The 15,125-nt window shown below is 35.2% G+C and overlaps 1 pseudogene; it reads right to left on the reverse strand.

Annotated features, from left to right (window-relative positions):
- Positions 1 to 5,869: 5,869 nt before the first annotated feature.
- Positions 5,870 to 6,394, reverse strand: LOC101591294 (annotated as a pseudogene).
- Positions 6,395 to 15,125: the final 8,731 nt, after the last annotated feature.

Raw genomic sequence — 15,125 nt, forward strand, 5'->3', positions numbered from 1 at the left:
CAAGGTGCGTACTTATCCGTACTGTCCAGGGGTCTGAGCACCAGTAACATTCCCAGATATTGTGACAATCGGAAAAGAGTCCACACACTCCACTGCTTCTTGGAAAGAAACAATAAAAGTGTATCTGTATTCAGCGCTGCAAAAATGAATCAATACCTCAGAAAAGGGACAAATAAACAGATCAAAATAAATAGAAAAGAAAATCCAAGTGAACCAACATGGATTAAAAAGTGGTGATAAATGAAAAAAGAGACAAGATCAAGATATGAAAAATGTCAGTAGTTTAAACTGCTCAAAAAAGCATTAACTCTTGAGAGTCATAAAGAAAGTTCAATTAAAATTAAACTGTAAGTATCTTCATACTTGCAGTCCTCAGACTCAACTGTGACCAACCAAACACGTAAAAATGACACACACAAAAAGTTAAAAAACCAAAACTGTACCTTAAAGAAAACCATTCTTCATGAATGTTATAATGATATTTTCACCCTCTTATTTATTCCTCTACTTAAACATTGTTGATACATACAGATTGGGATAGGTCGTGGGGACATGGTGAGGAATTTATATTTAAATGGGTGTAATGCTAGTTGGCTGTTTGCCAAGCTCACATCTGGATATCTCCTGAAATCCTCACACGATTGGGGACAGCAGACTTTTTGGAGGCAGCTGAATCTAGAATTTATGATTGGCTCATTGTCTATTGCTGGTACGGGGGGGTGGGGTTGGAGGTGTGAGTGCAACACCTGCCCTAGAGGGTGGCAGCCTGCATATGACAGAAGAATGAAAAGGAGCCTTGCTCTTTCCCTTTATCACTTTTGCTGCATTTGCTCTCTTCTGCCACCATGAACTGTTGCCCCCTGCCGTGCCACCCCACTTTGGTGCACCAGACTGGAACATCTGCAGACTCTGAGCTAACTAAACCTTTCCTCCATACCTAAACCTTTCTTCCATAACTTTGTATGAGCATTTTTGTCTCCTTAAGAGAACGAAATACTTAAAACATGAAGGAAAATAATTGACACAGAAAAGTGGAGCTGCTTCAACAGAGAGTGAGAGGTTAAGACGTGGAGAGAAGAAAATGGTCTTTCCCATCTTTGAAGAAAATGTCATGTGTTAATCATTCTAAATTTCTTACCCACAGTTCAACAACCTTAAGTAATTCTTCCCAAAAATTTTGCACCATGCTCTCTAAGCACAACTAAAACATGGAGTGAAGAGTCATTATGCTCAGTAAGTACTGGCTGCACTTATTGCTGAATGGTGACACCAGCTGAATGGTGAGAACATAAGGGGAGAGGTAGAAACAGTGTGCATTGTGGGTAGGATACAGGTAGTAACTGCAGGGACGATTGGAGAGGACACAGAGTGAGGTGTCCAACATGCCCAGGCAAAAAACACACTATGGGAGGCCTTCTTATGTTGGAGCAGAAGTAAGAGGTGTCCATGAAAAGTGTCCAAGGAGGACAAACGGATAACATAAATTGATTCAGAGTCTTGAAGAACAGCTGTTTCGGCTCTAACAGAAAAACTGCAGTAGTTTCTGGATTTATGTATGGTTGTTTATTCTCAGTCACTGCTGGGGAGAAAAGGTGAAAGCTGAAAAAGTAGTTGAGCTCAAAGAAATTTATATAGGAAACTACACTGAAGTGCTCTGAGAGTATGTGATGTAGCAAGTGAGAAAGAAGTCAAAAATATGACAGGCCTATTCTTTTTTTGAAAATCTACCATATTGTTACTCTCTCTCTTTGCTTTTTGCTGTTGTTTTTGTTTTTACTCTTTAAAGTAAAACTTTATTTTAAAAAGTAGAAATATAAAATAAATAGACAAAATAAACTTTAAAAAGAAAAAAAAAAACTATGAGAGGCCACCTATGGCTGCAGAGTCCAATGTAGCTGGGCATCCTTTCCCTGCTTCTCCCCTCCCTCCATTCTGCCCCTTTCCCTTTGCCTTCATCTTTCAGCATCTCTGCTTCTTTCCACCCTGCTTCTTCTCTCCCTTGCTCTTTTTTTTCTTTTTCCATCCCTCTGTTTCTTCTCTCTTCTTCTTTCCTTTTTTCTTTCTTAATGACAAGTATAATTTTATGTATTTTGATGTATAATCTGATTCTATATGTATATATTATAAGTTATCCTACCCAATTTCCACTTAGAAGTGAAGCTGGAACTACTTTTTCTTGACATTTTTGTACTTCTCTTAACTGTAAGGCATTCTTTTTCTTCCTAGAAAATAAGCACTCTGTTTTTCTTTTTTCTTTCTTTCTCTCTTTTTTGTGGTACCAGAGATTGAACTCAGGTCCCTCCCTTGCCAGGTAGGCACTTATTCTACTGAACTATCTCCCTGATGACTCTTACTCAACATTCTGTTTTTCGAAATTGTACCAACTCTTCATAAGTCTGATTTGAAAGAATTTTTCAAATTAGTTAATGGTACTAACTGCATACAACTCAACCACAGTTGTATGTTTGGACTCCCTGTAGCCTTAACTGATAAATTAATAAACAGGAAATCTATTTAAATAGTGAATTATGTAGCATCCATTATACTTTCTAGAACAAAAGAAAAATCTCTGAGTTTGTCATCCTGTTGAATTAACCAAACTGCAATAGCTATGATAAATCAGTGATTTTATGTAGAAACAGTCAAATAAAATATTCTTTATCAAGCAATATTCTTCATCTGTGTTTATTTCTGGTGTGTGTGTGTGTGTGTGTGTGTGTGTGTGTGTGTGTGTGTGTGTATGATACTGGGGACTGAAACTAAGGCCTACTCACTAAGCTCCTAGCCCCTTTCCTGTTTCTTAGATTTTTGAGGAAGGATCTTGATAAGTCACTAAGTTGTTCATGCTGGGTTCAGAGTTATGATCCTTCTACCCCAGTCCCACAGAATACTGAGGTTATAAGAATGACACAGAACACCAACTTAGACTTTTATTTTGTATTAAGATAAACTTGGGTTAAAAAGAAAGCATTGGTATGTAATTTTAAAAATAATGGGTTAATGAGTAATCTTTGTATTCTTTACAATTACTATTCTAAGCCTATTTTTTTGAAATTTCTTTCATCATGGCCTATCTCAGTGCATGACATAAATAAGCTACATTTATCATTAGGAGTTTCAGAGAACAATTTTCAAAAGCATAAAAAATGTTCAACATTGCTAATTTTGAAGGTATTCATAACCAAGCCAAACCCAACAAGTTAAAGGAGGAGAGGCTTATTTTAGCTCACAGTTTGTAGAAGTTTCAGTCCATAGTCACTTAGCTGCAAAAGACAGTGTCACGGCAGAGTGGTATCACAGAGGAAGGATAGCCTATGGCAGAGCAGGAAGGAGAATCAGCAAGCCTGCCTTCTTTTTGTCCCTTCTTTCTATCTTTCATTCCAGACTATAAGTCTATTGACTAGTGCCACCCACAGACAGATCTATGCTAAGCCAATTTAGCTGTCACATTGTCTTAGTTCCAGTATCGTACCCCCAGTCCAGTATCACACACCCTTGATGCAGCCACTTTCCAAAAGCTGCTCCTGTGAGTACATGGAGCGTTGATGGGCCATCTCCATAAAAGCCAAACCATTTACTGACATATCCAATAGCATGATTCTTAACAAAACAGAGGAAAACCCAAAAAGAAACAATAATGATCACAAACAACTAAATTACAACAGTTAGTTCTTAGTATATCAAATATAAATTTCAATTATACTTTTTAAGATTGCAGGATATATTTAGTATGTGTATTAGTTGTCTTTGCTACTGCTCAGAGAAAATACCTGACACCCACAATTTAATAGAGGAGAGGCTTTCCTCTGGCTTATGACTTCAGAGGTTTCAGTCCATGGCCGATGACTCTAAAGCAAAAGCACAGTGGAGAGAAGAACCCAACAGAGGAGAGCTACTAGATATCTGGCACCCGAGAAGCAGAGAGCAGGGGAAGAGACAGACAGGAAAGGGCCAGAGCCTGCCTTCAGTTTCTAAAACCATGCCTCTAACCCACAGAGATACACCAGAAGTGTGTTTATTAAATCAGATAGGCACTTTTCAAGTCAATTAAGTTGACAAAGTCAACCCTCACACGATGTTTTCTAGGAACCCCACTGCTTTGTAATGCTGTTCCTCCCTTTGCATTCTCTTTTCATATTGTGGGTCTATTGCACAGAAATGCCCATGATTCCACTTTACAATATTTGTTTTTAAGAAAACAGTGTTACTACAGATGACTTTAGAACTCTGTGCTTAATCATTACCCTAAGGAAACAAAGTAAAATCAAAATGCAAAGTTGCATTTAAGAGAAATTTTATTAATTCGTAGTAGAAGTTCACCATGTTTCATATTATCACCTCCAGAGATCCACTTAAAAAATCTTAAAAAGAAAATATATATTATTTCATGGTTTAAAATAAAATTATGCTATTTATTATGAAAAACTTATTTTCACAATGAAATTATTCATATCTCAATCTTCTAAATTTGAGTAGAAGGCCCATGGAAAATGAAGTAAAACATCATGCCTTGGAGTTTGCTCTAGGCACTCTCATGGAACTCATCCAAGAAAACAGGCTGTCCTATCCTTAAAACCATGTTTATTTAGCAACTTCTAGTGAACTGAAAAATATCTCATTAATGCCAGCTTTACACAGTAGCTACTAGCACTCACTAATCAAATTTGGCCAAGAATTGCCAGTACCACAATTGGTGATAAAGTTTAAATCAAAACAACTTTCATAGGGGCTGGGGAGATGGCTTAAGAATGTATACATAAATCCCCAATGTCTTTCCCTACCACTTATTTACACTTTTGAAAAATCTAGGCATGAATGTCACAATTTTTTAGTGTTTCTTTTCTTTTTTTTTTATGTATTTGATACAAGGTCTCACGACACAGCTCCGACTTGTAGTGATCCTCCTGTTTTCATCCTCTCCATTGCTGGGATGACAGGTGTGGATCACCACACCCAGATTCAGTGGGGGATCAGCATGCTTGGGGGTGGGGTCAGCATGCACATGGTCCCTGTGCTTGCCTAAGCAGGCAGTTAGTCCACTGAGCTATCTTGCCGGCCTTAACTTACTAGTTACTGAAGATACATTTTATGTCCTGACACACACCCACTACGCCTTTCAGTGATTTCAGCATGGAAGCTGTGGATGACTTGTACAAGTTCTGACAGCTTCGTTGTGAGGCTACTCTTTACTTCTGCTCTGCACCTTTTGCTCAAATCCAAGTGGAGGTGATTTAGGTTCTACATGGAAAGTGATATCCGAAACTTCTTCCTTCTCTCCAGTTTTGCTTTTGAGTAAGATCACACTGAGACAATTAATCTTTGGAAAAGGGTGAATAGAGTGCTGAGTAGGAAGAGTTAATGGACTCACCTGATATTTAATGCTTCCTACAAATGAAGCAAAATGGTATTATTTTATTTTGATGTTTCTTAAACTAACAATAATTCTGCATGGTAAATTTTCCAAACCAAGAAATTGATGTAGAGAAGTCAGCTCACCTGCCTATATTTGCACACTTGATAAACAAACTTTCTGGAATTTGAAATCTAAGTTTTTCAACTCATATTCTAAGTAATACTAATAAACCAAGATAGTGTACTTATAAATGAATACAATAATTGATGAACTTTTTTTTATTAATCTGTTTCAAACTTTATTCCCAGGCTTCTCCAGCTTAATTGGCTGCAAAGAATGAATTGTTTGTAAGCAAAAGAGCTGCAGTGACCAAGGGGCTTGGGCTTAAAAAAATATTAGACATATAGACTTTATCAGATCCATAAACAAAAACAACTTTAAAAAGCAGCCATATTATAAAATAGCAGCTTCCAGTAATTTCTTCCAAGTTTGATCTTTTTCAGAAGATGACTTAGTTCAGTTTGCCTCATTCTTAGAATTCAAAGAATTAGCCTCATCAAAATTCTCCACAAGATCTGGAACCTCATCGTCATTCTTTTCTCCAGTAACAAGGGGGGCTTTTCCATCCACAGATTGTTTGGGCAGAGCTTCAGCCAGTCTCCTTACGCTAGTCAGACTGTCTGCCCCAAGCTGGTTCAAGATGCCGGGTAGCATTTCTGTCAGTTGTTTCATCTCAGCATGGCCTGTAATGGTGAAAGTGTTTGCTGACAAAGAGGCCTGAACTTTTGGATTGTTGAAGTGCATGACTGTTCCCTGGTTTGCAAACATATTCACCTCTTCAATACCAGAGATATTGTTTACCCCTAATTTCTTTAAAGAGAACTGAAGTTTTTTATCTTCTGCTGTGGCTGTTCTATGAAACACCTTCTTTCTGCAAGCAGTTCCTTTCCTACCAATGTGCATTTGTGCCTGCAGTTTGGCAAGGTTTTCCTGGTTCATGATAGTTTCTTTCATCTTGTCAGAGCAGATATGGGGCAGCATGGGAGACTAGGGCTGGTGCCTAGGGGGTCTCAGGTAGACCAGCTGAGATTAGGCATACACACGCGGGGACCCAAGATGTCCTGATGGACATTTTCTGAAAGTAGCTTATAGTCCAGTAATAAAGATGAGCAAGTAGTAGCACACAACTGAAACTCCATATAAGACAAAGGATAGATACAGAGACAAAAGGAGACTGCTTCAAGTCAATTTGTCAATATTTTGTCCAGTATGTTTACACATGGTTTGTATGGGCTTTCATACATTTTACTTGCTTCTTACTTTCAAAATGTCCTTTTGGCCCCCTCTAAGCATCATCTCTTACATTAGCTTCTGACCCTGAAAAATCTAACTGGACAATGCTATCATAAAAAAATAGTAATTTATTACAATGATCATAGTTGTTCTCATCTACAACTTAATCCCAGTTATTCTCATCTCATATGTTCTTGAGTTCATCTTCCAGAACTCATTTCCAGGATTTATTCTCTAGCATTTTTTTAAATAGAAAAAGGATAAACAAACAAACTGAGTTCCAAAACAGGTTAGTAGGACAGATTACAAAGTTGATTTACTATATATTGTTGTCTACATATTGGTTAATCAGAGTAGAAGATATAAAAATGATAATTTATCTAAACAATATTAGCACAAAACATTTTTTTTTGTATTAAACATTCACTTTGTGTTTTGTGGAACTAAGAGAAGCTATTCTAAAGTGATCTTAACTATCTTGTACATATTTTTTTATTTCCCTTGTTTTTATACCTGTTTTCTCCTTTTAAGCATTTACTCTTCACTTGATCTCAGCCAAAAGGCCAAAAAGCGATTGTTTATTCTTCTTGAATGAGAAAATTTCTGATACTCATCCTCGAGATACTGATCAATTTTTGGCTTTGTTTAATTAGTAAAATTTCTCTAACAAAGAATGACCCAATCATACAATTTTTTGTTTTTTCTTCATACAAGGCTTTGAGATGTACCACCCAATACTATTTTTATTGTAAATCCAAGTCCACTAACATATATATGTACGAACTTCATACTAAATGACATAAATATTATAGATTCCATATTCTAGTTTTATATTGTTCTAAACTATGCATCACTAACTTACCGTCAAATAACTTACATCACCATTAAATAATAGTTAATGTATTACCATATTTAAGTGAATATATCTATTGAGTTAATGAAATGAAAGATGATATTGTACTACATGCAATCTTTTGTACATTTTCAATAAAATAGAACATATTTATTAGCAACATAGAGGAAATCTTCCTTTGCATATTAACTACTAGTTGTATAAGAGATGTGAAGTAATGTATTCTGAAGTCAAATGAACCTTGGAGGCAATAATTCACATTTTAAAATGCCATTGTTATCAATGTCGTTTAAGCTTATAAATTCATTTTATTTCATCCATTAGTCATTCAATTAATAAGCTTGGATATTGTTTAGTAATAGAAATGAAAAGTGAAGCTTATTATAGCTGTAATGTTCTCCTATTTCTCTCTTCTCCTCTGCCCCCCATAATGGACTAGATTTTGCAATTTTATTTCAGGGATGAAGAGTCATGTTAGTCACAAATTTATTTTAGTTGCTTTCCTCAGTGTAGTCCTCACTTGTTATTCTAGAATGCATCATTTATCACAAGGAAAAAATTAATGCCAAAATGCCAAATACTTTTGTATTAATATGTCAATGCTAGCAACACCCCAAACACCACTCTTGTTCTCTATACATATTTTTGTGACATAAGCATTGCATAGACTTTCTGGTAAGAAAAAAATTTACAGCTAATGTGGCAAAAAAAAATATAAAATATCAAACACAAGGGTAAAACATGAGTACATAAAATAACTTTTCAGCAGATGAAATCAGCCAATGCCCCAGGAAAATATCCACCTAAACTCTCATAGTTCAGTGCTTCTTTGAAGTAATAATTGATCCTTGGAAAAATAGGCCATTACATCAAAAATTTAACACTGCTTATAATGTAGCAGAGATTGCTTTCTTTCTTCTCCTGAGATCGACATTCAGAGAGACACGCGAGGTCATGCTACCTCTATGTTTACTGATCCTGTGAGGACAGCAAAGCCATTGCTGCGATTATGGGGTTGTGGTGATGCTGACCTCAGCGATGCAGAAGCCAGGAACTGTGGCGAATGATCCTCTAAACCGGTGTTGGTGTAAGGTAGTCAATGAATCAAATACCTTTGTAGATTGTTGAATTACATGCCAAATGCTCTTTATTAAAATAGTGTCCTATTTAACAATATTCACTTACAACCATGTGAAAGCTCTTATTATGTCCCAATTTGATATATTTACTTAACAATTCTTGAAATCTATACTTAGAAGAAAATTATCAAATAAGTTGGAAAGTCTAACTCTCAAAAACAGCTAGTCCTAGGAAAGCACAGCTCTTTCTCAAGCTGTATAACAGTTTTCTGACTCTAATCATTTACTTATCATTAAAACATGAAATAGCTGTGTCATATATCTTAAAAAATAAAGACAATGAATTTTTTAGAGTTACATTTTTCCCTGGAGTAATTCAATGAGTCATCACTATATGACAACTGTATATTTTGTAAAAAAAAAAAAAAAGCCCACTGTGAAGCACAAAAAAAAAAAAAAAAAAAAAAGCCCACTGTGAAGCACAAAAATTATAGATTTCATTTCAGTAAGATTGCAACCCTGAAAACACATCATTTTATTCACAGAAAATTTGGACTGAAGAAAAAATAAATAAATGAATTTGGTTATGTTGAAGAAGAATAACCTAGGACAAAAGTGATGAGTGTTTAATGAATCTTTCAGCAAAATAGAAAAAAAAGATGAAAGAAATTGGTATATGAATTGGAAACAATTTCATGTTCAAGTCAAAGGTGCAAGAATTCTATCTGGAAGATATAAGAAAGGATAGCCATGTTGGAACTAGCAAGAGCATTTTAGCTGTAACCAATTCAGCATCACTAGATGAAATTTTCTGTTCATACTTGGTAAAATAGCAGACTACATAACTTAAATGAATCTTTTGACAATACAAAACTTCTACTCTGTCAGGTGAGGCAAGCAATGTTCATTTGATTTGATTGTTCTATTCAAAGCATATTCAACCACTACTATAAAATTGAGTGTGGTTTTCAATAGAATATTGTGCATAATTTTGTTCATATTGTTCCGAACTTGCCCTTCTTTTAAGATTGTGTGAGGTAGGGAAATTTTTTTCACCACTGAGGGCAAGGCATTCTGTTGATATCTATACTAAAAGATTTTTCTCATCAATTCCTGAAAATCCTACCATGGAGAAAAGTTGTTGTGGGAAGGTCATTTAAAACTTCTTAAGGGTTGGTTTTCTTCTTCTGAATATGAAATAAGAAGTGCCTCTCTCCTAATTTTATTTAGCTATGCAGCGGCTATCTCTCCCAGATGACCTGACACAGACCCAGTCAACACCATCCATAATGAAAATCAATGGCAGCAAGTCACTAAACAATTATTCCGTCTCCTTTAAAATGCACAAGTCTTCAAAAAACAAGGATTTGGAGACTGATTAATTTGCCATTTGTCTACAATATTGCACTAGCTGCATTATTTAAGAAATGCCTTGTCTTTGTGCCTTCAAAAGGTAAAACAAAATCCAGGACTTAAGAATCACCAGTCCCTGTGAAGGACATTTAGTGACAGTGAAAGGAAGATAGAAGTCATTCCCTGAATGTGCGGTATGCAAAAATTTACACATATGTAAGAACATGATGGGCTTCAACATGTCTACATATATAAAATAGAAAAAAAATATTAACATGCTGCTCAAGCAATGACCATGCATTTGTTTAGCTAAGGAAATATTCATGGGAATTTATATTTTCTATGCTTATTTCCTGGAAGAATAATCTTTCTCCACCTTTCCTCTTCTTGGGTCATGTTGCTTTCTTTGTAATTCATCTGTATGCGCTTAATTATCATAAAAATAGTGATGACCTTTTTTCCTTTATTTATACCACCCGTTAGTGAAAATTCCTACTTTCACCAGTTTTAGCTGGGCAAGCACGGAAGAACTTGAGACTTTATGCTATGTGTATACTCTCCATTCTACTGATCCTATTTGAAGAGCATAACCAAGTATTTTTCAATCTTTACTTGTTTCCATTTAAATTCTAGGTATTTATTTGATTAGTTAGGTTAGGTTTTGGCAGAAGTAGCTAGAAACGATCCTTCCTTCATAAAACTTTAAATTATTGAAATTATTGCATTAGTAATGCATTTATTATAGAGAAAAAAAAAGACATTGCTCTGAAACTAACCATACAGAGGTAGGAGTTGTGAGACAGGAAAGCCCACACATTTCTGGCAATTTTCAAGGAAGCTGGAAAAAACAGCCTCCAGGGAAGAGGGAGGAGCCAAGGAAGCAGAGCTGTTTGACTGCATCTTTAAAAGGCAGAACTCAGGCAGAAGATTGCAGATCACATTGCAGATTGGATTAAGGCAGAATTCAGAAAACCATTATTGTATAGTTTATTACAGTTTCCGAGTAGTACTTTGCATTATTCAGTCTGTATGTATTGCTTAGGATGACATTTCACTGTTTCTCCAGTCAGTTTTTCACTCACTTGGCAAAGTATATTTCTCAATATATTTTTTCCTATTCAGTGGTTAAGTTCAGAAAAAGCCATCCTTCACCTGTATGCTGAGATGAAGCAGGTACCTTCTTCAGTTCTGTTTTCTTTTGGACAAGTTTATGTGAAGCAATAATAAAATATGATATTCTAGTAGGCTTCCTTCTTCTATCTTCTGAGTCAAACAAATGATTTTAAAGATTACTAGTTAAGCTTTTAAGAGACTACAGAGAAGAATATATCAATGCTAGATCTTGTTTGTACAATTTAACTAACAGTTGATGGAGAATTTTCTGAATGTGCACATGGTACCTTGAACCTTCGGAAAAGGAATCATTAACTTCTCTAACACTTGTTTATCACATCTCACCCATAGCATGCCTAAAACAATCCAGAATAAAAGGTGATAGCAAGCAGATATGATTACTTTTAATTAGTAGATGAGTATATCAAAGCTCCAGGAGCTTAACTGATCAACTTAAAGATCCATGGCTGAGGAGGAAACGTTCAGTTACAGTCTATGTCTCATAACCACAATTTAGGGCCAACCAAATAGATCAGCAGATTAAAGTGCCTACAAGCAAGTGCAGGGGCCAGAGTTTGATCCCAGGGCCTGCCATACCAACTGCACCCCCTGGGCACACTGAGAGGGCAGTTGAGACTGGGTGTGGTGGTGCGCACCTGTAATCCCAACTCTTAGGAGGCTGTAAACAGGTGGATCACTATGAGTCCAATCTAGTAGTGAGACCCTGAACACCCTGTAGATCCTTCCCTAAAAAACAAATAAATAAAAATAAAAATAAGTACAATGTTATCTTTTGTCACTTACCTCCTGATTTCAAAGAATGGAGAAAAAAATCACACATCTGGTTTACATGCTATTGTGTATTCATCCAAGCAGATTAAAGAAGGAATATTTATTCATTCAAATAAATGAAAGGAGAGAAAAAACTAGCATAGTGTCCCCTCTGTAGGCTGGATAATAATGTGGTATGGCTACAGGAATAGCTCCAACCCTGTCATATGTGAAAGGTTTGAGTTCCAAGATACCAAGCAATGGAGTCAAGGACAAAAGAGGTTGAGCATAGGGAAGTTTTATTGTGAGAAAGCCCATGAGAAGAAGGGATCCTGCAAAGGGGTTGCCACTGAGACTCTTTGTTTAAAGGTTTTTATAGACAACAAAATCACATCACAGGTTACCTGAGTCAAGCTGTAATCAACCTAGAGGGTTACAGGTGCAGTTACTGAGCTATAATGATCCAACAGTAAAACAAGGGTGCATAGCATGGAAAACAAAGGCATTTCTGAAATGATGAGTTTTCAGGTCATTTACTTAGATGTCTGTTATGTTGTTTCTATGTGTTTAATATATCATTTAGTTATTTTTTGGGGGTTAGACGGTGATAGTTACAGTTAGTTTTGAGCCGTTGTTCCTCTCTGGGGAGGCTTGTAGGGCTAGACATGAGTCTAAATTGGGTCCCAGTTTTTTTCTATCAACTCAAGTCTTGACCACAGGCTTGGCTTGCCTCATCTCTTCTGACTCTGTCTGGAGACTCATCCTTTGTAACTATCACTCTCTACCTCACTCAGCTACTATCAATACTATCGACTCAACTTCACTATTCCTACTTTCTAGAATTAAAAACAAGGAATGCATTTCCACAATGACCATTCCTATATGGTTCCAGGTTCAAATTTAGCAATGACATACCCTCATGTAAGACTTAGAAGAAAAGAGTAGAGAGGTAATTACCTGTGCAGCAAAGCAACAGCATGGGCATGTGACATGCTGTAAGGTCACAGCAGATTTCTGGAAAGTTACCATCAATTACTCAACTTGGCTGCCACTCAGCTTGGCTGGAAAATCACTTGCTGAGCTACTGCATACTATGATAGTTTTTGGTGGTTTTCAATGCCCAAAATAGCATCTATAAGATGACTTGGAAGATGCATTGTAACGTTCTTGCATTTCTTTTTTTTTTCTGAAATAAAGATATGTGTTTAGTTGCATTAATTATGTTAATTATGTTTAACACAGTGATCCAAAGCTCACTTGTCTGCTTACTAACAGCCTTCTTCTTTTCAGATGCATCTACAGAATATTATGGGGACCACAAAATATTTAGTTTTCTGCCATGTAACATTTTTGGGTAAAATAGAGGACTATTCATTTGTATGTGATTTTATCCACTACAGGGAAATATGTTGCCTATTTTTAAAATACTTCTTTCTTAATTACTAAATTAAACAATATTAATTGATGTCTTATACATTGATTGTCTTTTGATAGTGAGAGCTCTATCAAGACTTCTCTGTACTTCACCCCCAGACAACTTTCAATATAGTTCTGTAACTCTTCAATTTTCTCTGTTAAATCTCTTCTACTGCGGAAAACAGAATGAATTACATTGTAAGATATTCTCAGGACTTAGTTCTCCCTATTATGGAAAATATTGTATATGCTTATGTAATGTTAGTTTTATGCATGTATATTTGTAAAGATAATTTAATAAATATATTCATGCCATTAAAATGATGTCACCAAAAACAATACTTTCCAAAGTAAAAATCCCTTCTAAGAGTGTTACACTGATGTTATTGATAGAATTTATAGAAATGAACGGATCCATATACATGTTAATATAAAGTAAGAATATGGATTGGTTAAATTTTTGTCATTTGAATGAAAGGGATAGCTATTACTGAAATGATTCATTATATTCTAATATTTTATACTGATATATTGGGATGAATATACATGCTTTAATAAAATAGTCCTGGTCTTATTAAATATAGATATATAGCTACTTTCACTTAATTCAATGAGAAGAAAGATTTGTAATAATAGTGTTTGGACAGGATATCCTGTCTGCATCTTGTATTATGGATAACCACTAAGAAGACAACAATATATAATGTATTCATTATTGAAGCTATCCTATTAATCAGTTTTGTTTTCTGTAAACTAATGTTTGGCACTGTCACTGGATTTTTTTTTTATTTTTTTTGTACCAGCCATTGAACTCAGGACCCTACGCTCACCAGGAAAGTGCTTATTCTACTGAGCTATCTCCCCGGGCTCCTGTCATTGGATTTTTATATACTTGTGTAGCTAAAAACGCTTATTTTAATAAAGTGATTACAAGTCAGTCTCTTAGGCCTACACCATGATTCAGTGGGATTAAAGAATAGAGTTCAATATTAAAACACTGGGGGCTGCGGAGATGGCTCAGTAGAATAAGCACTTCCCTGGCAAGTGCAAGGGTCTGAATTCAATCCCCAGTTCCACAAAAAAATAAATAAATAAATAAAGTAAAAAAAAAATAAAACATTGTTCTTTTAATGCCATTAATTTATTTAAATGAGATAAAGAAAACAAGGATTATATTAACACTCCTAGGTGTGACAATGTGTGTGCGACTGTCAATTGCATGCATGCTGCTGGCAATGTGAACGGATGTGTGTGGTGTAAGGATTTTTCTTTTCAATACTTCATCAAAGAAAAAATGAAATTAAAAGCTATAAATTTCTAATGTATTTTATGAGATACATGAGGATTCCATATCCTATTAAATAAATATTTTAAATCTTTGCAATAAAATCCAAGATGTAAATAAAAATGCAAGGCTTTAAAAATACTTTTAAATTTGGTATTATTATAAATATATTCAGTATACAAAATTTAAAAAAATTGCAGACCAGTAAATCCACCTAAAGTAAAATAATCGAGTCTAAATTTATTAAATATTAAAATAAGCTAAATAAATGAATAGAAATAAATACACAGGCTTTTGCTTTCATTTTCTCTTTGTTTCAAGATTTTATAATGTGCAGTCCTTTTTAGTAATGAAAATAGCAAATAACTTACAATATTCCCATTTAAATATCTTTGAAAATCTCAATTCATTCTTATACTAAATCTGATAAATCGGTATTATTAGTTATAGTGCCTAGAACTGGAGACTGAAGCTCAAAGAAACAAATATCAGGGATTTGCTGGATGCCACAAAATGTAAGAAACAGGATATAAAAACAAGTCTAAGTACTTCAATGTTTTTATTTTTCTTGGTCTACCACATTTCACTTTCTTAATTAAATGAAGTATG

The sequence above is a fragment of the Octodon degus genome, unplaced genomic scaffold (assembly GCF_000260255.1).
Source record: "Octodon degus isolate 3935 unplaced genomic scaffold, OctDeg1.0 scaffold00099, whole genome shotgun sequence".
NCBI classification, from domain to species: Eukaryota; Metazoa; Chordata; class Mammalia; order Rodentia; family Octodontidae; genus Octodon; species Octodon degus.